The following is a 23296-nucleotide window of genomic DNA, read 5'->3' on the forward strand; positions in this document are numbered from 1 at the left end:
TGTAAGTATTCTCACAACCACTCTGATTTCAGGTTGGTATGTCCATAGTTATGAGGGAACTATTATGTCCCAAATACTATTCTGGACTTTGAATGAAAAGTTTTATAGTATAAGACCTAGGTCATTTGGGTGCACTTCCATATTCTTCCTGCCAATGAACCAAATGAACACTAAAAAACCAGTTACTTTGCCCTGCCAATGTCTGCATTTCTTTGCCTTGAAATCTCTTCTTCACCTATAGAATGCCACTTTGCCCTCTTGCACAGCATGCCAGAGAGTGAGGGAATTAACACCAACCCTTACTCCCAGCAGTTCTCAAAAAATGACTGATGGGAGTTGGCATATGAACACGCCAGCTCCCTCACCCTTCAGGTGGAATGTCTCTGTGGAGTGTGTGTTTACTGTGTTCAGGCTTTCCTCTTACAATTAAGCTCCAGTCACCCTGGTGATAGTTGGCTCAGTGACACAGCCTTTGATATCTACTCCCTACTGTCATTTCTCCTTCCAAATAAGTCATTTGCACTTGATTATTTATCTCAAGATCTGTCTCTAGGGAAAACTAAACCAAAAACCTACCTTCCGGGATTTTTCAGCTGGAAAAATACCCATGCATGTGAAATGCATGGAAGGCAAGGCTAGCACATTGAGATCATACGAGTTACAGGTCCCCAACAGGCAGACCTACTTCTCTTCCAGGGACTTGACTGGTCACATTTAAGGTTTTTTGAAGCTATTCTGGCATATTTTTCCAAGAGTTCTTATCTTAGAGGCAACATTAAAATGGTCTTTTCTTTGTTTTGTTCCAAGTGAGCAGCAATATGACATTTATATTACACCAGTTTTCTGGACTCAAAGCACATTGATAATGTGATTCCTTTTGAAAGACCTCTATAATTTCCAATCTTGGGTTTATTAAGGAAATTGTAAAAGACCACTGGTTAGGATCCAGAAGATCTGGGTTTAATTACAAGATTGCCAGTTAACTAGCTATGTGACCCTGGGCAAGATCACAATCTCCCCTGGTTGTTAAATGGAGCATAATAAGGCACTCCTTCCAGTAAACAATCATTTTGAACAGCAAACAAGAGAATATATTCTCACTTTGTAAGCTATTCAGTGCCATATGAAAGATATTTTTATTGAAACAAATTCATTAGATAGTATAATCATTATAGACCTTTGGACTTCTTAAGTGGTAAAATGAAACACTGTACCTGTTGGCCCCCTATATTGAGGGTCCAAAAGCCTGTTGCACAGAGTTACACTGCTGCACCTGTTCCATGGAAACTGCAGTGTGGCTTACCAGAAAGCAATATGTAAAGCTCAGACTTTGCCTTCCAGACACAGACAGTGGGATTTAACTGATCAAGCGGTGGGAGCATTAACACTCAGCCTAGGAGGTAGTGAACATTTTTCTTTCAAATGAAACTACAAGCCTGAGCAGAGTCACAGCAGGAGAAAGAGCATAGCTTTACAAGCTGTTCAGGACCCATGAACATGTTCAAGCCAGAAGGTTCCCTCAAAGGTGGGGTGGCCCTCTGAAATAAAGCTCTTTATATAAACTGCTTCAGAAATTGCCATCAACTTCATGAACTGGAGTTCAGTTCTTAGCTCTTGTGATCTTTTCAAAGTCTGATCACACCTTTCTTCAGCTTTTTGTTTCAAATAAGCACAGTTCTTCTGTCTTCTAACAAATTCAAATTTTAACTTGGAAATAAAGGTTTCTTTTCTCATAGACGTCTATGACCTCATCCAAGAAACGGTAGTGTTTGGTGTTTTACCTTTAAACACTTCGCTGTTTTATGCTTACTAATGCTGCAATTCATGGGGTCGCAAAGAGTCGGACACAACTGAGCGACTGAACTGAACTGAACTAAATGAATAGGAAGTCCCTCTGAGACTCAACGTTTTAGGCCATCTTTTCAAGTTACCTTTCAAGAATTTAGGGTAACTGCTATTGGACTCATGGTTAGGTTTGCTGCTATTGTTTATTTTATAATTTTAACCTAAAATATGAGGCTAGATTAAGAGAATCTGATTTTGTCTATTCAAGATGTATAAAATGTTTACAGATGCAGTAACAAGTTGACAGAGATTTGCCATGCACATATTGTCTTACAAACATAAGTGTAAGCTTTATGCCAACCTATTTTGTGTCTGTCAGTATCTGCCATAATGCATTATGATATATTTTTAGGCAACTTAAATTTTACCAGTTCTAAACTAAGCACATAGTTATATTCTTTTCTCTTCTATTAAAACTAATGATTGCAATTTCCACAATACATGATAATTCCAAATTTGAAACCTGAAGGAAACTTTGCTTTGAGACAAAGTAATAATTAGGGTAATAACATAGGCTCCAGTTAAATGAGGGATCAACTCCCAGCTACATCACTCTCAAATTGAGTCATAATGATCAAGTTATTCAAGCTTCTAAGACTAATAGTATAGTCCATATAGAGGTGTTGACAGAACTAATTAAGATATGTGCTTGCCTAGTGCCGCACACATTGTGAAGAATCCAGTGAATGTTATCTACTGCAATTAGCATAGCTCATTGATCTGAGTACATACCATTGGCAGATGGTGGGCAGACGGGCAGCAGACAGTGTGGTGGGCAAATGTTTAGGCCCATCTTGTCTGATGAATAACTTCTGCCAGATAATTATACTAAAAGATTTTGTGAAAGTCTTAGTTTGCTACATTTGCCTTCTGGCTGCATGGTTAACCTCTAACCCTGATCATTTATCATTTCAGTTCAGTTCAGTTCAGTCACTCAGTCGTGTCCAACTCTTTTAGACTCTTATTAATACATGCATTAAATTAGACACTTTTAAAGAAAGATAACCCAATAAAAGAATAGACAAAAGTGTTGAACATGTGCCTCACAAAAAGAGATATCCAAATGACCAATTAATTTATAAGGAGGCACAAAACTTCAATTGTCACCAGTGAAATGCAAATTAAAACCATAATGAAACCTTCCTGCCTACTCATTAGACTTACAAATGTTCAGAAGTCTGACTAAGCTAAGCATTTAGAACTTTGGGTGAAGAACCTATTGTAGACTGCTAGAAGCATATGGCAACCCACTCCAGTATTCTTGCCTAGAGAATCCTGTGGACGGAAGAGCCTGGTAGGCTGCTGTCCATAGCGTTGCACGGAGTTGGACATGACTGAGGCGACTTAGCGTGCACGAATGCATTGGAGAAGGAAATGGCAACCCACTCCAGTATTCTTGCCTGATGAATCCCAGGGACGGAGGAGCCTGATGGGCTGCACAGAGTCGGATACGACTGAATTGACTTAGCAGCAGCAGCAGCAGCACAAGCAAACATTGATAAAACCACATTGGAAAACATTTTGTGGTATTTGGAAAAGAAGAAACTATTAATTCCATAAATAGGTAGTAATACTACAACGTCAAGCAAAGAAGTAGTCACCATGAAAATGAAGACTATGATTATCTCTCAAGGGAAGGAAAGGAATGTGATCAAGAAGGGACACATGGAAGTGCTTCTGAGGAAATGGCATATTTCTTCAGTTCAGTGATAGGTAGTAGCATGAGTGTTTGCTTTAAAATTACTCATAATACCAGGAAGTTTGGTTTATGCACTTTTTCTGGAAGTATGTTTCATTTTTTAAAATATTTATTCATTTGGCAGCATAAATCTTTAGTTGCAGCATGCTAACTCTTAGGTGCAGCACGTGAGATCTAGTTCCCTGACCAGGGATTGAACCTGGGCCCCCTGCACTGGGATCATAGGAGTCTCAGCCATTGGAACACAAAGGAAGTCCTATGGAATGTATGCCTCATTTTTATTTAACTTAAAATCGAATGCTATTCAAAGGCGGTTGCTTTTACAAACTCTCAAGAAACTGCTTCCATGGGGATAATCCCAAAATGTCCTCCATAAGAAATTTCTTCTAAGGTGTGGGGCTTTTCCTGGGAGTGACAATCATAGGTACTCATCTCTGGATAAGCCAAAGTATCAATGGGCATACTTCATTCTCATGTTTACTTGCATTTTGCCTTTTGCTGACTCCTATGTTGCAGAGATTTGGAATTTTTCCAATTGGTCTAAGGGTTTTAAGACAAATTATTGAGCTCGGAGGTATGTGACAATGTTAATAAGAGAACAAGCCCATAGCTCTCCATAGTACTCATCCCCTGCTGCTATTATTCATAAGTACATACATCTGGATTACAAAATGTTACATATAAACTTGGTTAATCTTCCTTGGAAATCATTTAAAACTTTACGAGTAAATCACAAAGTATGGTGAAAATTCTAACAATTTCTTTAATCACCCGTATTCCCATCATTTATAAAGGCTCAATCATTTTGATGAATTTCCATCCAGGGAATTATTGCTCTTAGTTTCTTTTGAAGTGTCTTGTGTACATACAGGTCAACACAAATAAAGATTGTTGCCATTTTTGTAACACAAATTAAGATTATTATGTGTATTGTTCTGTACCTTGTTTTTTATTTAACTTAATACATCTTAGAGATCTTTCCATAAGAGTTCATAAAGAGCTTCTAAATGGCCAATATCCATTGGATTATAGGAAAAGCAAGAGAGTTCCAGAAAAACAACTACTTCTGCTTCATTGACTATGCTAAAGCCTTTGACTGTGTGGATCACAACAAACTGTGGAAAATTCTTCAAGAGATGGGAATATCAGACTACCTTACCTGCTTCCTGAGAAACCTGTATGCAGGTCAAGAAGCAATAGTTACAACACGACAGGAACTGGTTCCAAATTGGGAAAGGGGTATGTCAAGGCTGCATATTGTCACCCTGCTTATTTACCTTATATACAAAATACATCATGTGAAATTCTGGGCTGGATGGAACACAAGCTGGAATCAAGATTGCTGGGAAAATATCAATAACCTCAGACATGCAGATGACACCTCTTTAATGGCAGAAAGAGAAAAGTGAAAGTGAAAGTGAAAATGAAGTTGCTCAGTCGTGTCCGACTCTTTGCGACCCCATGGACTATAGCCTACCAGGTTCCCCCGTCCATGGGATTTTCCAGGCAGGAATACTGGAGTGGGTTGTTATTTCCTGGAACTAAAAATCCTCTCGATGAAAGTAAAAGAGGAGAGTGAAAAAGCTGGCTTAAAACTCAACATTCACAAAACAAAGATCATGGCATCCAGTCTCCTCACTTCCTGGCAAATAGATGGGGAAACAATGGAAACAGTGATACACTTTATTTTCTTGGGCTCCAAAATCACTGCAGGCAGTGCAGAAATTAAAAGATGCTTGCTTCTTGGAAGAAAAGCTACGGCAAACCTAGACAGTGTATTAAAAACCAGAGATTTTTTTTTTGCTGACAGAGGTCCATATTGTCAAAGCTGTGGTTTTTCCAATAGTCATATATCAATGTGAGAGTTGGACCATAAAGATGGCTGAGCACCAAAGAATTGATGCTTTTGAACTGTGGTGTTGGAGAAGACTCTTGAGAGCCCCTTGGACAGCAGGGAGACCAAAAAAGTCAATCTTAAAGGAAATCAATCCTGAATATTTACTGGAAGGACTGATGCTGTAGCTGAAGCTCCAATACTTTGGCCACCTGATGCGAAGGACTGACTCATTTGAAAAGACCTTGATGCTGGGAAAGATTGAAGGCAGGAGGAGAAGGGGATGACAGAGGAGGATGAGATGGTTGGATGGAATCACTGACTTGGTGAAGGACAGGGAGGCCTGGCATGCTGCGGTTCATGGGGTTGCAAAGAGTAGGACATGACTGAGCGACTGAACTGAACTGAAAGTTAAAAATGCATGTTTCTTATTAGGAGTGGGGTTGAATTTTTTCACAATTTTTATATTTATCTTGTAATCTGCTTAATTCATTTGCCATATCATAAAAAATTTCCTATTATTTTCATGTGTCATTAAACATGTTTCTACAATTTGATGTGAATGTATGTGTGTGTGCATTTGTAAATAATAGTTTTGTTAGCTAAACTGCTATGAAAATTGATTACTCCAGTGGCTTCTCATAGCTGACTCGTAAGATAAAACAGCAAACTTCATAAGTATGCTGCTTTTAGCTATATCCTCAGATACCTGGAGGGATAGGTTTAATGTCCTCTGCCATCACTGTTTATGTCTACAATCTGCAACTACAGACTGCTATTCGAATATTCTAACATTCATGAAAGTGAAGACTTGGGCTTATTATTAATGCAATATTGTCATAGTTTACAATTGATTCCTGCCATAATTTTAGCAAGTTGGTAGCTGTGGCCCCTCTAGTGAAACCGTGATACTATGTAGGAACTTTTATAATGATGCAGTGATTGACTGGTGAGGAAGAAAAATTTCATGGGTAACCAAAAGTGATTCTTCTTGGTGGAGAAAAAAAGCATATTAAAAAGAAAAAAAAGTATAAAGATGAGATATTTGGCTTTGCAAGATGCAAATTCAGTAATTTTCAAAGTTATTTGGACCCAAGCACACTCTTGAGGATGCTATACAGACTGTCAAGTTGCCGTGGTCCTGTAGGGTTATAGGCAATACTCCTGAGGACAAGGAAGATGAATGAGGACTCTTCATCAGAGGGTCACCAACATAGCCAAGAAATAAGGATGAAAAATGAGAAATATACCCCCACAGAATGAGATTTAGATAGCCCGGGGAATTTCAGCTTCCCTGAATCATTTATAATATTGGTTATATGTCATTTTCTGTTAATTAAATTTCTTAACACATAACTTTGTGGTAAAGCTTTAGCAGGAAGTAAGATGTGGCTATTCTGGATTCCAAATATCATCAATAGTTCTGGAAAGGGAAGCTATGTCAGAAAACTGCATCACTCAATGACTCTAATTCCCTGAAGATTTTGTGGAAATGTATATGAATGTGGATATATTAACTCTAATATAATTCTCTATTAGAACCAATATAACAGAAGACTGTCTTCACTTATAGCATTTGGTCTTTTGTATGTCATGACTCATCATCTTACCTGACATTTTTATTTTTATGTGTATTCTTTACTTTCATTAACAATATTGAAAATTAAAAATCAACTAATTGATAGAGAATAAAAAAGAAAGAAAGAATACTGGAAAAAGGACCCGTGGTGTTACTCCCTGATTTTCCACATTCTTCATTATTTCACAAATGTGAAATAATGTGAAAAAAAAATGTAGCTTCTTTGCCAAGCTACTCAAGTCCTCAGCCAAAAGGGTGTCAGCATATTTGTGGTTCCAGGATTGTTTATTCTAGCTGCTATGATTAATCTCCTCCCTGACACCCACTACATTTATACAGCCCGGCATTCCTGGTGTTGTCACCAATGTTGATGGAAAGCAGTTAATTCAATAATGAATAGTGCATTGACATTTTAGGGGGAAAGAGTTGCATGAAAACAAGCCTTATACTCTGACTCCCAGAAAAAAAGCTACAGAAGGAGGAGAAAGAGAAGCCTACATTAATGTAGAAACTAGAAAGGTTGTCATAAAACTGCCACAAATTTCACTACTGGTGGATAGTGCACGGATAGAGACAAAGAGGACGCAGTAGCCACCATGGGCAGTCGGGGGCAATCCATGTGGCAATCCCTGATCAGGAGGTGAAAGCGCACCTGAGAAAGATGGGACCGCCTAATCTGGGATTCTTTTGTGCTGTCACGATAGGTTTCGGAGGCTGCTGAACTTACTGGGAAAGAGAAAGCAAAACCAGGCCTACATGCATATTTGAGTGCAAGATAAAATGCACTATTTTCTGCAAACCTGTAAATAATCACACTGATGCAGCTTGAGAGAAGAGGAATGAAAATACTGCTGAAAAGTTACATTGATAAAAGGCAATTGAATCAAAATCTGTGCAGTTTCTTTTAAATACCTCATAAGCTCTTAATGAGTTCAGAACCATATGGACAACTTGCTAATTTCTATGATCTAAATGTAAAATGTAAGATCCAAAAATAAACAGTCAGCTTAATTTCATTACAAACTATAGATACAAGATTCACACCAAAAATTCAAAATTGTGCTAAAAGAGCAATGGTTTATTTTTTGAGCCTGACTTTTCCAGCAAATAAGGTTAGTAAGTTATCAGGAAATTGTTATTTTATTTTAGCAAATTAATTGGTCAATATAAAAAAATTGGTATTATATATTTGCCTCAATAAATGACAAAAATAATATTTATTAAAGAAAAATAGCTTATCCCAGCAATAATCTTTGAGAAAATGAAAGTGAATAACACTTCTTCTTTACAACAAAAACAAAACTCAGAAAACTAAGAAATAGATATTCTATGAAGAAAATTTAAAAATCGTCTGATTTTAGACTTTTGTTGTTGTTCAGTCCCTCAGTCATGTCCAGCTCTTTGTGATTCCATGGACTATAGCACACCAGTCCTCCCTGTCCTTCACTGTCTGCTGGAGTTTGCTCAAACTCATGTTGATTGAATCAATGATGCCATCCAACCATTTCATCCTCTGTCACTCCCTTCCCCTCCTGTCCTCAGTCTTTTGCAGCATCAGGGTCTTTTCCAATGAGTCGGCTCTTCACATCAGGTGCCCAAAGTATTGGAGCTTCAGCTTCAGCATCAGTCCTTCCAATGAATATTCAGGACTGATTTCCTTTAGGATGGACTGGTTGGATTTCCTTGCAGTCCAAGGGACTCTCAAGAGTCTTGTCCAACACCAAGGTTCAGAAGCATCAATTCTTCAGTGCTCATCCTTCTTTATGGTCCAATTCTCACACCCATACATGACCACTGGAAAAACCATAGCTTTGACTACATGGATTTTTATCAGCAAAATAATGTCTCTGCTTTTTAATATGCTGTCTAGGTTTGTCGTAGCTTTTCTTCTAAGGAGCAAATATCTTTTAATTTCATGGCTGCAGTCACCATCTGTGGTGATTTTGGAGCCCCCCAAAATAAAGTCTCTCACTGTTTCCATTGTTTCCCCATCTATCTACCATGAAGTGATGGGACCAGATGCCTTCGTTTTTTGAATGTTGAATTTTAAGCCAGCTTTTTCACTCTCTTCTTTCACCTTCATCAAGAGGTTCTTTAGTCCCTCTTCGCTTTCTGCTGTTAAGGTGGTGTCATCTGCGTATCTAAGGTTATTGATATTTCTCCCAGCAACCTTACTTTCAGCTTCTGCTTCATCCAGCCTGGCATTTCGAATGATGTACTCTGCATATAAGTTAAATAAGCAGGGTGACAATATACAGCCTTGACATACTCCTTTCCCAATTTGGAACCAGTCCCTTGTTCCATGTCTGGTTCTAACTGTTGCTTCTTGACCTGTATACAGGTTTCAAGGAGGCAAGTAAGGTGGTCTGGTTGGTGACATTGGTAACTTCCATATACCCTTACAACAATCCTAAGAGGTAAAGAATACTCCTATTATTTTTGTCTAGAAGTATGAAACAATGAAACACTTATTCAAACTCACAGGTTAGTGAATGCTCCTGCTGCTGCTAAGTCGTGTCAGTCGTGTCCGACTCTGTGCAACCCCATAGACTGCAGCCCACCAAGCTCCCCTGTCCCTGGGATTCTCCAGGCAAGAACACTGGAGTGGATAGCCATTTCCTTCTCCAATCCACAAAAGTGAAAAGTGAAAGTGAAGTTGCTCAGTAGTGTCCGACTCTTAGCGACCCCATGGACTGCAGCCCACCAGGCTCCTCTGTTCACGGGATTTTCCAGGCAAGAGCACTGGAGTGGGGTGCCAGTGCCTTCTCCAGGTTAGTGAATAGAAGAGCCAAAATTGAAGGTCTGGTCTTCTGTCCTCTCGAGTTAAAAGTTTTCCTCCCTAAACCAAGAGATGACTCTAGACAGCTCATTATCTTCCTGAGCCAGCTAAAAATGCTATTGTATGGTGGGTAATTCAATAATTTCTAAAGTTCTGAGTTAGAAATATTGTAAAGTGTAGTCATAACTGGCCCAATGGATGAGTAATTTTGCAAATACTGAAAGTCCAAGCGAATAGCTATTTCTGAGTATATCAATGATGAGTGCTCAGAGGAAAAGATGATAGTGTATGTGTATATGAGTGTGTTTTTATGCATGTGCTCTGTGTGCCTTGAGTTACCGAGTACTGCCTTTTTCTTCCTCATCTCATACAAAAAGACATTCAGTGTTTTAGCCATTTGAAATATGCCTTATGCTCCTATAAATATTTATGCTATTAGAAAGCAATAATCCCATTTTGATTTCTAAATTCAGTAAGGATTATCTTTGTCTCAATCCTGAAACATGAGTAATAGGCTGAGGAGTAATTACTTTCTCTAGTGCTGTGATCTGCGGACAGATCAGCTTAACTACTTCAAAATCAACTTCCGTCACAAATATAGAAAACAAACTAATGGTTACCAAAGGGGAGAGGGAAGGGGGAAAGGATAAATTAGAAGTATGGGGCTAACAGATATGAATTACTATATGTACAAACTACTATATATATATTAGATAAGCAACAAGGATCTATTGTATAGAGTAGGGACTATGGCCATTATCTATGGTAATAATTTATAATGGAGTATAAAATATTCTAAAGCTACTTAATCATTATGCTCTACTCCTGAAGCTAGTATAATATCATAAATCAACACTACTTTAATAAGTAGATTGATAAATAGAGAAGGACACCAACTTCTCACAACCTGCTCTGCACTTTGTGTTGCAATAACCTGCCTGAGGTGACAGAACTGCTTAGGAAATGTAAAAATTTCATATTCTTTAGACATATACCCAGAAGTGGATTGCTACTTTTATTTCATTTGAGGAAGCTCCATACTGTTTTCCATAGTGGCTGCACCAATATACATTCCCACCAATAGTGCACAAGAGTTTTTCTCCACATCCTCTCCAACACTTGCTGTTTCTTGCCTTTTTGATACCAGTTATTTTAATGGGCATTAGGTGTTATCTCACTGTGGTTTTGATCTGCATTTCCCTGATGATTATTGATGTCGAGCATCGTTTCATATGCATGTTGGCCAGCTGTATGTCTTCTTTGAAAAAAATGTCTATTTAGGTCCTCTGACCATTTTTTAATCACATTTTTTACATTGAGTTGTATGTGTTCCTTATATATTTTTGATATTAACCCCTTGATGGGTATATGATTTGCAAATATTTTATCTTGTTTGGTAAGACCTCAAGCAAAGACAGGATTTTGATGCTTTAATGCATTTGTCAGAGAATTCGTGGGCGTATGATTCAATGTTTATGTTCACTTTACATGAACATTAGAATTACTTTGCCTTATTTTCCCCATAATAATCCTGAGAATCTTCAGGATTTGTTACTAAATAGATTAAAAATATGGTAGGTAGTGTAAGAACTACAAAAAAAGAAAAAAAGAACTCTCACTAAGATGCTATAGGAGACAAGTCATGGTGCTAAACGTTTTGCACACAGTATGAGTATCAGAAAAGGAACAAATGAAGCCAAAGGATATTTACGGTTTGAAAAGCATATAGAGTTACTATTTGCTTTTTTGATGCTCAAAGAGGACCCTCAGTTCCCCTGAATACATCCCGACTAGGGCCCTGGTTGCATCTCTGTGCTACCTCCATGATTTGGGAAGTGGAGTAGATGGTGTGATTGGAACATATTGGAGCAGAATGTGGGAAAGCAAATCAATTGGAGCAGAACATAGAAAAGCAAACCAAGATGTCTTTGGACATTTTGCCTAGAAAAAGAGTCTTCATAGAGAGGAAAATAATAAAGTGGAGGCAAAGGGAAACTAAGAGAAATGAAAATCGTATTAGTTGGAATGACATTAAGTTTTTGTCAAGTTCTTATATGAGCCAGGCACTATGCTAAGCACTTTAAACGAGTCATCTCTGTTCTTTCCTCCTTGGTGGTGGTCAGGGCCTTCCTTGGGTGATCTAAGGAGCCCTTCCCACTCCCAGTTGGGAACATTTCCCTGCTCTTATAATAGTAGTTGCACCAATAGAGCAGTGGTTCACTTGCTATCAGGAGGCCCAGGTTAAAATTCAGACTTTCCAGAAGGGGCAATGCAGTAGATGTGGATGAGCTTTCCATTCTGAGTGGGTTGATGTGAGTTTGATTATTGGAGGAAAGAAAGATGAACATAGAGCTGAAACCAAAAAAAAAAAAAAAAAAAGGACATAATAATGAGAAAGAAAAGAGGATGGACTGCTAATGGATTATGTTCCTGGAAGCTTTTCCTGAACTCTCCATATTGTCTTCTGTGTGTGTTCTCAGTGGCTTCAGCTATGTCTGGCTCTTTGTGACCCATGTAGCCCACCAGGCTCCTCTGTCCATGGGGATTCTCCAGGCAAGAATACTGGAGTAGGTTGCCATGCCCTCCTCCAGGGGCTCTTCCCAACCCAGCAATGGAACCCAGGTCTCCTGTATTGCAGGTGGATTCTTTACCAGCTGAGCTACCCGGGAAGCCCTGTCTCCTATATAAATACTCCGTAATTCATTTATCCATTCTCTTAATTGTTATCACTTAGGTGGTTTCCAGTATTTTTTTACTCTGAAATTATTGTGAATGATTTCTGAGGCCCAAGTATAGAAGAGTTTCTCTAAGGCATCTTAAAGTGAAACTAACTTCAGTTTGCACATGTTCAACTTTATAAGAGAAAGTTTATATGATAATTATTTTTCAAAGTAGGTGTACCAACCTATGTACCCACCAGCAGTAAATAAAATTCTTAGTGTTCCATGTCCTTGTCAACACTTGGTATTGTCAGACTTCTTTATTTTTTGCCTTCTCTATTTTTTACATTTAGTAAACATAAAATGCTATCTTGTTGTCATCTTAATTTGCATTTCCATAAGGAAGAAGACAATTGTTTCTAGAGGAGGGAGTGATTAGCTATGTAGAATGCTGCTTCCAGCTTTAGTAGTTTAATGGGTCACCTCTCTCAAAGATGCTTACATTTTAATATGGGACAATGTTTTGACTCAAAGGAATGGATTTGAAATCATGTACAATCAGCCCTATTATAGCCCGTGAAAGAGGGGACAGCTGGGAAGAGGAACAGGCTCACAGCAACCTTAAATCTAAGGTGAACAACCATACTCATTTATCTAGAACTGAGGGGTTTCCCTGAATGTAGGACTTTTCATTTTAAAATCAGGAAAATTCCAGGCAAGCCAAGCCAAGTTGGTCATCTACTTACAGTACACATATAGATGCTCTCCAGCCTTATTAGTACTAAAGCATTTTATTCCATGCAGAAAGACTAATCCTGCACACACACTCCATATCAGCCTGGCCTCTGTACAGCAGAGAGCAGCATAGAGACTGCAATTTGAAGCTACCATCTTGCCTGAAAATATTGTTTGTTATTAATGAATAAGGTGAATGAAATAACGTTATTTCTTATTTTAAAACAGAAATCTGGGGGGAGGGGAGGAATTTAAAGAGAAATCTGGGTCATATTGCATTTGTATCAGTGCATTCCTCAATAGCTATTTTTACAAAAATTCCTATCTCCCCATACTAGGGGAAAACATCTCAAAATGATACAGGTTCCAGGGCCAGTCTACCTGGGAAAATCAGCCACATTCTACAAAGTCATGTTACCTTCTATAAAGTTACATTCTATAGAGTTATGTTACATTCTATAGAATCATCAAGTTTGTGTTCGGTCTCACCCACAAGGCAGAGTATTCCTAAGAGGTTAACAGGACTTCAGAGTTAAGAAGCATGGAAAGGTGGCTCAGATGGTAAAGTGTCTGCCTACAATGTGGAAGACCCAGGTTTGATCCCTGGGTCAGGAAGATCCCCTAGAGAAGGAAATGGCAACCCACTCCAGTACTCTTGCCTGGAAAATCCCATGGACAGAAAAGCCTGGTAGGTTACAGTCCATGGGGTCTCAAAAAGTCAGACATGACTGAGCTACTTCACTTTTACACAGGAATGGGGAAACAGACTCTGGGAGGGCACAAACAGAACATTGTGTACACCAGGACCCAGGAGAAAGGAGCAGTGACCCCACAGGAACCTCACCCAGACTTGCCCGGGAGTATCCAGGTGTCTCTGGTGGGGGCGTGGGTCAGTGGTGGCCTGCTGCAGGGTGGGGGGCACTTAGTGTAGCAGTGCCTGCATGGGACCTTTTGAAGGAGGTCACCATTATCTTCATTACCTCCACTTTAGTTTGGCCCCAGGTCAAATAACAGGGAGGGAACACAGCTCTGCCCTTCAAAAGAAAATTGGATTAAAGATTTACTGTTCATGGCCCCACCCATGAGAACAAGATCCAGTTTCCCCCTCAGTCAGTCTTTCCCATCAGGAAGCTTCCATAAGCCTCATATCCTTCTCCATCAGAGGGCAGACAGATTGAAAAATGATAGTCACAGAAAACTAACCAATCTGATCACATGGACCACAGCCTTCTCTAACTCAATGAAACTATGAGCCATGCCATGTAGGGCCACCCAAGACAGATGGGTCATGGTGGAGAGTTCTGACAAAACGTGGTACATTGGAGAAGGGAATGGCAAACCATTCCACTATTCTTGCCTTGAGAACCCCATGAATAGTATGAACAGGCAAAAAGATAGTACACTGAAAGACCCCAGGTGGTAGGTACCCAATATGCTACTGGAGATCAGTGGAGAAATAACTCCAGAAAGAATGAAGAGATGGAGCCAAAGCAAAAACAGCACCCAGTTGTGGATGTGACAGGTGATGGAAGGAAAGTCCGATGCTGTAAAGATCAATATAGCACAGGAACCAGTAATATTAGGTCCATGAATCAAGACAAATTGGAAGTGGTCAAAGAGGAGATGGCAAGAGTGAACATTGACATTTTAGGAATCAGCAAACTAAAATGGACTGGAATGGGTGAATTTAACTCAGATGACCATTATATCTATTACTGTGGGCAAGAATCCCTTAGAAGAAATGGAATAGCCATCATAGTCAACAAAAAAGTCTGAAATGCAGTACTTGGATGCAATCTCAAAAATTACAGAATGATCTCTGTTCATTTCCAAGGCAAATCATTCAATATCACAGTAATCCAAGTCTATGCCCTGACCAATAATGCTGAAGAAGCTGAAGTTGAATGGCTCTGTGAAGATCTACAAGAACTTCTAGAGCTAATACCCAAAAAAGATGTGCTTTTCATCATAGGGGACTAAAATGCAAAAGCAGGGAGTCAGAAATACCTGGAATAATGGGCAAATTTGACCTTGTAATACAGAATGAAGCAGGGCAAAGGCTAATAGCGTTTTGCCAAGAGAATGCACTGGTCATAGGAAACACCCTCTTCCAACAAAACAAGAGAAGACTACACATGGACATCACCAGATGGTCAATACTGAAATCAGATTGATTATATTCTTTACAGCCAAAGATGGAGAAGCTCTATACAGTCAGCAAAAACAAGACCAGGAGCTGACTGTGGCTCAGATCATGAACTCCTTATTGCCAAATTCAGACTTAAATTGAAGAAAGTGGGGAAAACCACTCAGGTATGACCTAAATCAAATCCCTTATGATTATACAGTGGAAGTGACAGATAGATTCAGGGGATTAGATCTGATAGACAGAATTCCTGAAGAATGATGGATGGAGGTTTATGACATTGTACAGGAGGCAGGGATCAAGACCATCCCCAAGAAAAAGAAATCCAAAAAGGCAAAATGGTTGTCTGAGGAGGTCTTACAAACAGCTATGAAAAGAAGAGAAGTGAAAGGCAAAGGAGAAAAAGAAAGATATACCCATTGAATGCAGAGTTCCAAAGAATAGCAAGCAAGGAGAGATAAGAAAGCCCTCCTCAGCAATCAATGCAAAGAAATAGAGGAAATCAGTAGGATGGCAAAGACTAGAGATCTCTTCAAGAAAATTAGAGATACCAAGGGAACATTGCATGCAAAGATGGGCACAATAAAGGACAGAAATGGTATGGACCTAACAGAAGCAGAAGATATTAAGAAGAGGTGGCAAGAATACACAGAAGAACTATACAAAAAATATCTTCTCAATGCAGATGATCACGATGGTGTGATCACTCACCTAGAGCCAGACATCCTGGAAGGTGAAGTCAAGTGGGCCTTAGGAAGCCTTAGGAAGCATCACTAGGAACAAAGCTAGTGGAGGTGATGGAAATCTAGTTGAGCTATTTCAAATCCTAAAAGATGATACTGTGAAAGTGCTGCACTCAATATGCCAGCAAATTTGGAAAACTCAGCAGAGGCCACAGGACTGGAAAATGTCAGTTTTCATTCAAATCCAAAGAAAGGCAATTCCAAAGAATGCTCAGACTACCACACAACTGCACTCATCTCACACACTAGCAAAGTAATGTTCAAAATTCTCCAAGTCAGACTTCAACAGTACATGAACCATGAACTTCCAGATGTTTAAGGTGGATTTAGAAAAGGCAGAGGAACCAGAGATCAAATTGCCAGCATCTGGTGGATCATCAAAAAAGCAAGAGAGTTCCAGAAAATCATCTACTTCTGCTTTATTGACTATGCCAAAGCCTTTGACTGTGTGGATCACAACAAACTGTGAAAAATTCTTCAAGAGATGGGGATACCAGACCACCTGACCCACCTCCTGAGAAATCTGTATGCAGGTCAGGAAGCAACAGTTAGAACTGGACATGGAACAACAGACTGGTTCCAAATTGGGAAAGGAGTACGTCAAGGCTGTATATTGTCACCCTGCTTATTTAACTTCTATGCAGAGTACATCATGAGAAACGCTGGACTGGACGAAGCACAACCTGGAATTAAGATTGCTGGGAGGAATATCAATAGCCTCAGATATGCAGATGACACCACCCTTATGGCAGAAAGCGAAGAAGAACTGAAGTGCCTCTTGATGAAAGTGAAAGAGGAGAGTGAAAAAGTCGGCTTAAAACTCAACATTCAGAAAACGAAGATTATGGCATCTGGTCCCATCACTTCATGGCAAATAGATGGGGAAATAGTGGAAACAGTAACAGACTTTATTTTGGGGGCTCCAAAATCATTGTAGATGGTGACTGCAGCCATGAAATTAAAAGACACTTGCTCTTTGGAAGAAAAGTTATGACCAACCTAGACAGCTTATTAAAAAGCAGAGAAGAGTTAAGAGACCGAACAGGGTTTTGCTAGAGGCTGGAGCCTCAGGGAACAAAAATGACAAAAGAACCCCATTGTCAGTTTTTCTCCTAGCAACAACACTTTATGACAGCACCTGGCAACGCTTGTGTTGGTAGTTTCTCATCTTGCAAATAAGCTGGGTGCTCCTCGTGAGCTGGACTGGCATTCAGCAGAAGCACACAGGTATAGCAGCATGATTGTTAAAATATTTTGACACTTTCTTTCATTTAGAAGATAGTATAACACCTGGGTTTCCCAGGTGGCCCTGAGAAAGAATCTGCGTGGTAAGAATTCTTTAGTGGTAAAGAATCTGGGTGCTGATGCAGGAGACTCAGGAGATGCAGTTTCGATTCTTGGGTTGGAAAGATCCCCTGGAGGAGGAAATGGCAACCCACTCCAGTATTCTTGCCTGGAAAATCCCACGGACAGAGAAGCCTGGTGGGCAACAGTCCATAGGGTCGCAAATAGTTGGAGATTACCGAAGAGACTTAACATGCATGCATGCATAACACAGTAGGTGGTTTTTTTAAAAACTACTTAATAATATAAACTTCAAATGTGTGGTTTATCTCAGACACTATACATGCCATATAATTCCAAGAACTGTTTTGGGTTTGGATAGAACACAAAAAAAGGTGAAGGTGTCCTTTATTTTAGGGTGAGTGAAAATGCCTTCAGGTTCAACGCCCTTGAGTAGGAAAGGGCCTCAAAGCTGAGCTGAGAAGAGCCTATTCTGTAAATGCCTCATCCTTCCCAGCAGAAATTGTCTTCTAGGTGGGTTTGGGGACTCTTGCTTTATTTGGAAATAGATCTTTTGGAAAGAGGTGGTCATTCACATGTAAGGCTGTGAAAAAATCCTGTTAAAGGAAAATGTCAGAGGATTTCTTTCTCTGTCCCATTTCCTCCATTGACTAGTCTCCAGATAGAGGAGCCTTATGTCACCCTGGTCTACTCACAGATTGCTCCCTCCTCCCAGACCAGCCTCAGTGGGTGCTCACCTAACTCCAGACAGGGAAAGACCCATAGCACACTCTGACTTGTGAGCAAACACCATGCCCATATCCTTTATATCCTCTAGTTTCTTTATTTCTTCTGCCTTAGTCACACTTAGTAACTGGACTCAAAACAGTTACTGCCTTACCAGCCAACACCAACATCATGTGTGGCCCCCTCGTCACACACCCTTCCACAGAGTAAAGATGCAGATTCCAAGTCCTGGTGATCAGTACCAGCCAGTTATCACCCTTCTTCCTCTTGCAAAGAAAGTTACGCTCTGAGACTTCCACTGGGAGCTTCCACAGTAAAGAGTAAAGAGGATGCTGAAGCTATCTTTACATCAGGAGCTTGTCTGTACAAGTGACACTACCAAGTCTGAGAACGCCTTAGGGCTTCCCAAGTGTTCTAGTGGTAAAGAATCTGCCTGCCAATGCAGGAGACACAAGAGACGCCAGTTTGATCCCTAGGTTGGGACATTCCCCCGGAGTAGGAAATGGTAACTCACACCAATATTCTGGCCTGGAAAATTCCATAGACAAAGGAGCCTGGCAGGCTACAGTCCATGCAGTCCAAAGAGTCAGACACAACTGAGCAAATGAGAACACACACAAAACCTTAATCAGGGTGATCACAAAGGCGGGACTGGACTGTGATTGTGAGTAGATGGAAATGAAATCAGTCTGATTGTGGCTTGTCTGGAGTGTGACTGCAGGCAAAGAAAGAGAATGATTGCCCAGATTCCCAGGTGTTTCAAAAAACTGGGTCTGTGTTTGTGAGTAGTGCTGTCATTCAGTTGCTAAGTCACGTCTGACTCGTTGGGACCTCACGGACTGTACCACACCAGGCTCCTCTGTCCTCCACTATCTCCCAGTTTGCTCAAATTCATGTCCATTGAGTCAGTGATGCTATCTAATCATCTCATCCTCTGCCACCCCCTTCTTTTGTCTTGAATCTCTCCCAGGGTCTTTTCCAATGAGTCAGCTCTTTCCATCAGGTGGCCAAAGTATTGGAGTTTCAGCTTCAGCATCAGTCCTTCCAATGAATATTCAAGGTTGAGTTCCTTTAGGATTGACTAGTTTGATCTCTTTGCAATCCAAGAGACTGTCAAGGGTCTTCTCCAGCACCACCACATTTTCGAAAACATTAATTCTTTGGCGCTCAGTCTCCTTTATGATCCAACTCTCACATCCATACATGACTACTGGAAAAACAGCTTTGACTATACGGATCTTTGTCAGCAAAATGATGTCTCTGCTTTTTTTTTTTTTTAATTTGTTTATTTTATTTTAAATTTTATTTTCTTTTTTAACTTTACAATATTGTATTGGTTTTGCCGTATATCGAAATGAATCCGCCACAGGCATACATGTGTTCCCCATCCTGAACCCTCCTCCCTCCTCCCTCCCCATACCATCCCTCTGGGTCGTCCCAGTGCACCAGCCCCAAGCATCCAGTATCGTGCATCGAACCTGGACTGGCGACTCGTTTCATATATGATATTATACATGTTTCAATGCCATTTATTTATTTTAATTGGAGGATAATTATTTTACAACATTGTGATAGTTTTTGCCATATATCAACATGAATCAGCGTGTCTCTGCTTTTTAATACTCTGCCGAGCTTTGTCATAATGTTCATTCCAAGTAGCAAGGGTCTTTTAATTTCATGGCTGCAGTCACAGTCCACAGTGATTTTGCAGCTCAAGAGAATAAAATCTGCCACTGCTTCCACCTTTTCCCCTTCTATTTGCTATGAAGTGATGGGAACAAATGCCATTATCTTAATTGTTTTAATGTTGAGCTTCAAGCCAACTTTTCACTCTCCTCTTGCATCTTCACCAAGAGTCTCTTTAGTTCCTCTTCACATTCTGCCTTAGAATGTGAAGAGGACTTTCACATGCAGATTCCAAGCCCTGGTGGAATCAATTCTTTAGCCATCAGCCTTCTTCATGAAGGTTGAGGTTGTTGATATTTCTCCTGGCAATCTTGATTCCAGCTTGTGATTCATCCATCCTGGCATTTCACATGATGTAATCAGCATAAAGGGCTTCCCTGGTGGCTCAGTGTTAAAGAATTCACCTCCCAGTGCAGGAGATGCAGGTTTGATCTCTGGTCAGGAAAATCCCCTAGAGTAGGAAATGGCAACCGACTCCTGTATTCAAAAGTATTCCAACCAGTAAAATTCCATTGACAGAGGATCCTGGCAGGTTGCAGTCCATGGGGTCACAAAGAGTGGGACATGACTGAGTACATAGACACACACTCTGCATATAAGTTAAATAACGGTGACAATTTATAGCCTTATTGTACTCTTTTCCCAATTTAGAACCAGTCAGTTGTTCCATGTATGGTTCCAACTAGTGCTTCTAGATCCACATAGAGGTTTCTCAGGAGACAGGTAAGATGGTCTGGTGTTCCATTTCTTTAAGAATTTTCCACAGTTTGCTGTGATCCACACAAAGGCTTTAGCATAGTCAATGAGGTAGAAGTAGATGTTTTTCTGGAATTCTCTTGTTTTTTCTATGATCCAATCAGTTCAGTAAGTTCAGTCACTCAGTCGTGTCTGACTCTTTGTGACCCCATGAATTGCAGCATGCCAGGCTTCCCTGTCTATCACCAACTCCCAGAGTTTACCCAAACTCACGTCTATCGAGTCAGTGATGCCATCCAGTCATCTCATCCTCTGTCGTCCCCTTCTCCTCCTGCTCCCAATCCCTCCCAGCATCAGAGTCTTTTCCAGTGAGTCAACTCTTCGCATGAGGTGGCCAAAGTATTGGAGTTTCAGCTTCAGCATCAGTCCTTCCAATGAACATCCAGGACCGATCTCCTTTAGGATGAACTGGTTAGACCTCCTTGCAGTCCAAGGGACTCTCAAGAGTCTTCTCCAACACCACAGTTCAAAAGCATCAATTCTTCGGTGCTCAGCTTTCTTCACAGTCCAACTCTCACATCCATACATGACCACAGGAAAAACCATAGCCTTGACTAGACGGACCTTTGTTGGCAAAGTAAGGTCTCTGCTTTTCAATATGCTGTCTAGGTTGGTCATAACTTTCCTTCCAAGGAGTAAGCGTCTTTTAATTTCATGGCTGAAGTCACCATCTGCAGTGATTTTGGAGCCCAGAAAAATAAAGTCTGACACTGTTTCCACTGTTTCCCCATCTATTTCCCATGAAGTGATGGGACCAGATGCCATGATCTTCGTTTTCTGAATGTTGAGCTTTAAGCCAACTTTTTCACTCTCCACTTTCACTTTCATCAAGAGGCTTTTTAGTTGCTCTTCTCTTTCTGCCCTAAGGGTGTTGTCATCTGCATATCTGAGGTTATTGATACTTCTCCCAGCAATCTTGATTCCAGCTTGGCTTCTTCCAGCCCAGTGTTTCTCATGATATATTTTGTATATAAATTAAATAAGCAGGCCTTGATGTACTCCTTTTCCTATTTGGAACCAGTCTGTTGTTCCATGTCCAGTTCTAACTGTTGCTTCCTGACCTGCATATAAGTTTCTCAAGAGGCAGGTCAGGTGGCCTGGTATTCCCATCTCTTTCAGAATTTTCCACAGTTTATTGTGATCCACACAGTCAAAGGCTGTGGCATAGTCAATAAAGCAGAAATAGATGTTTTTCTGGAACTCTCTTGTTTTTTCCATGATCCAGTGGATGTTGGCAATTTGATCTCTGGTTCCTCTGCCTTTTCTAAAACCAGCTTGAACATCTGGAAGTTCACAGTTCACGTGTTGCTGAAGCCTGGCTTGGAGAATTTTGAGCATTACCTTACTAGCGTGTGAGATGAGTGCAATTGTGCGGTAGTTTGAGCATTCTTTGGCATTGCCTTTCTTTGGGACTGGAATGAAAACTGACCTTTTCCAGTCCTGTGGCCACTGCTGAGTTTTCCAAATGTGCTGGTATATTGAGTGCAGCACTTTCACAGCATCATCTTTCAGGATTTGAAATAGCTCACCTGGAATTCTAATACCTCCACTAGCTTTGTTCATAATGATGCTTTCTAAGGCCCACTTGACTTCACCTTCCAGGATGTCTGGCTCTAGGTGAGTGATCACACCATCATGATTATCTTGGTCGTGAAGCTCTTTTTTATACAGTTCTTCTGTGTATTCTTGCCGCCTCTTCTTAATATCTTCTGCTTCTGTTAGGTCCATACCATTTCTGTCCTTTATTATGCCCATCTTTGCATGCAATGTTCCCTTGATATCTCTAATTTTCTTGAAGAGATCTCTAGTCTTTCCCATTCTGTTGTTTTCCTCTATTTCTTTGCATTGATTGCTGAGGAAGGCTTTCTTATCTCTCCTTGCTATTCTTTGGAACTCTGCATTCAGATGCTTATATCTTTCCTTTTCTCCTTTACTTTTTGTTTCTCTTCTTTTCACAGCTATTTGTAAGACCTCCTCAGACAGCCATTTTGCTTTTTTGCATTTCTTTTCCATGGGGATGGTCTTGATCCCTGCCCCCTGTACAATGTCATGAACCTCCATCCATAGTCCATCAGGCACTCTGTCTATCAGATCTAGTCCCTTAAATCTATTTCTCACTTCCACTGTATAATTGTAAGGGATTTGATTTAGGTCATACCTGAATGGTCTAGTGGTTTTTCCCACTTTCTTCAATTTAAGTCTGAAGTTGGCAATAAGGAATTCATGATCTGAGCCACAGTCAGCTCCCAGTCTTGTTTTTGGTGACTGTATAGAGCTTCTCCATTTTTGGCTGCAAAAAATATAATCAATCTGATTTTGGTGTTTACCATCTGGTGATATCCATGTGTAGAGTCTTCTCTTGTGTTGTTGGAAGAGGGTGTTTGCTATGACCAGTGCATTCTCTTGGCAAAACTCTATGAGCCTTTGCCCTGTTTCATTCCGTACTCCAAGGCCAAATTTGCGTGTTACTCCGGGTGTTTCTTGACTTCCTACTTTTGCATTCCAGTCCCCTATAATGAAAAGGACATCTTTTTTGGGTGTTAGTTCTAAAAGATCTGTAGGTCTTCATAGAACCGTTCAACATCAGCTTCTTCAGCATTACTGGTTGGGACATAGGCTTGGATTACCGTGATATTGAATGGTTTGCCTTGGAAACGAACAGAGATCATTCTGTCGTTTTTGAGATTGCATCCAAGTACTGCATTTCGGACTCTTTTGTTGACCATGATTGCTACTCCATTTCTTCTAAGGGATTCCTGCCCACAGTAGTAGATATAATGGTCATTTGAGTTAAATTCACCCA

The 23296-nt window shown here is 40.2% G+C and overlaps 1 protein-coding gene across 1 annotated transcript in view; it reads left to right on the forward strand.

The window, feature by feature from the left end:
- The window catches only part of TACR1 (tachykinin receptor 1), a 182327-nt gene that overhangs the window by 112156 nt on the left and 46875 nt on the right, over positions 1 to 23296 (forward strand). The window lies entirely within an intron of this gene.

The sequence above is a fragment of the Bubalus bubalis genome, chromosome 12 (assembly GCF_019923935.1).
Source record: "Bubalus bubalis isolate 160015118507 breed Murrah chromosome 12, NDDB_SH_1, whole genome shotgun sequence".
In the NCBI taxonomy this organism is placed as follows: domain Eukaryota; kingdom Metazoa; phylum Chordata; class Mammalia; order Artiodactyla; family Bovidae; genus Bubalus; species Bubalus bubalis.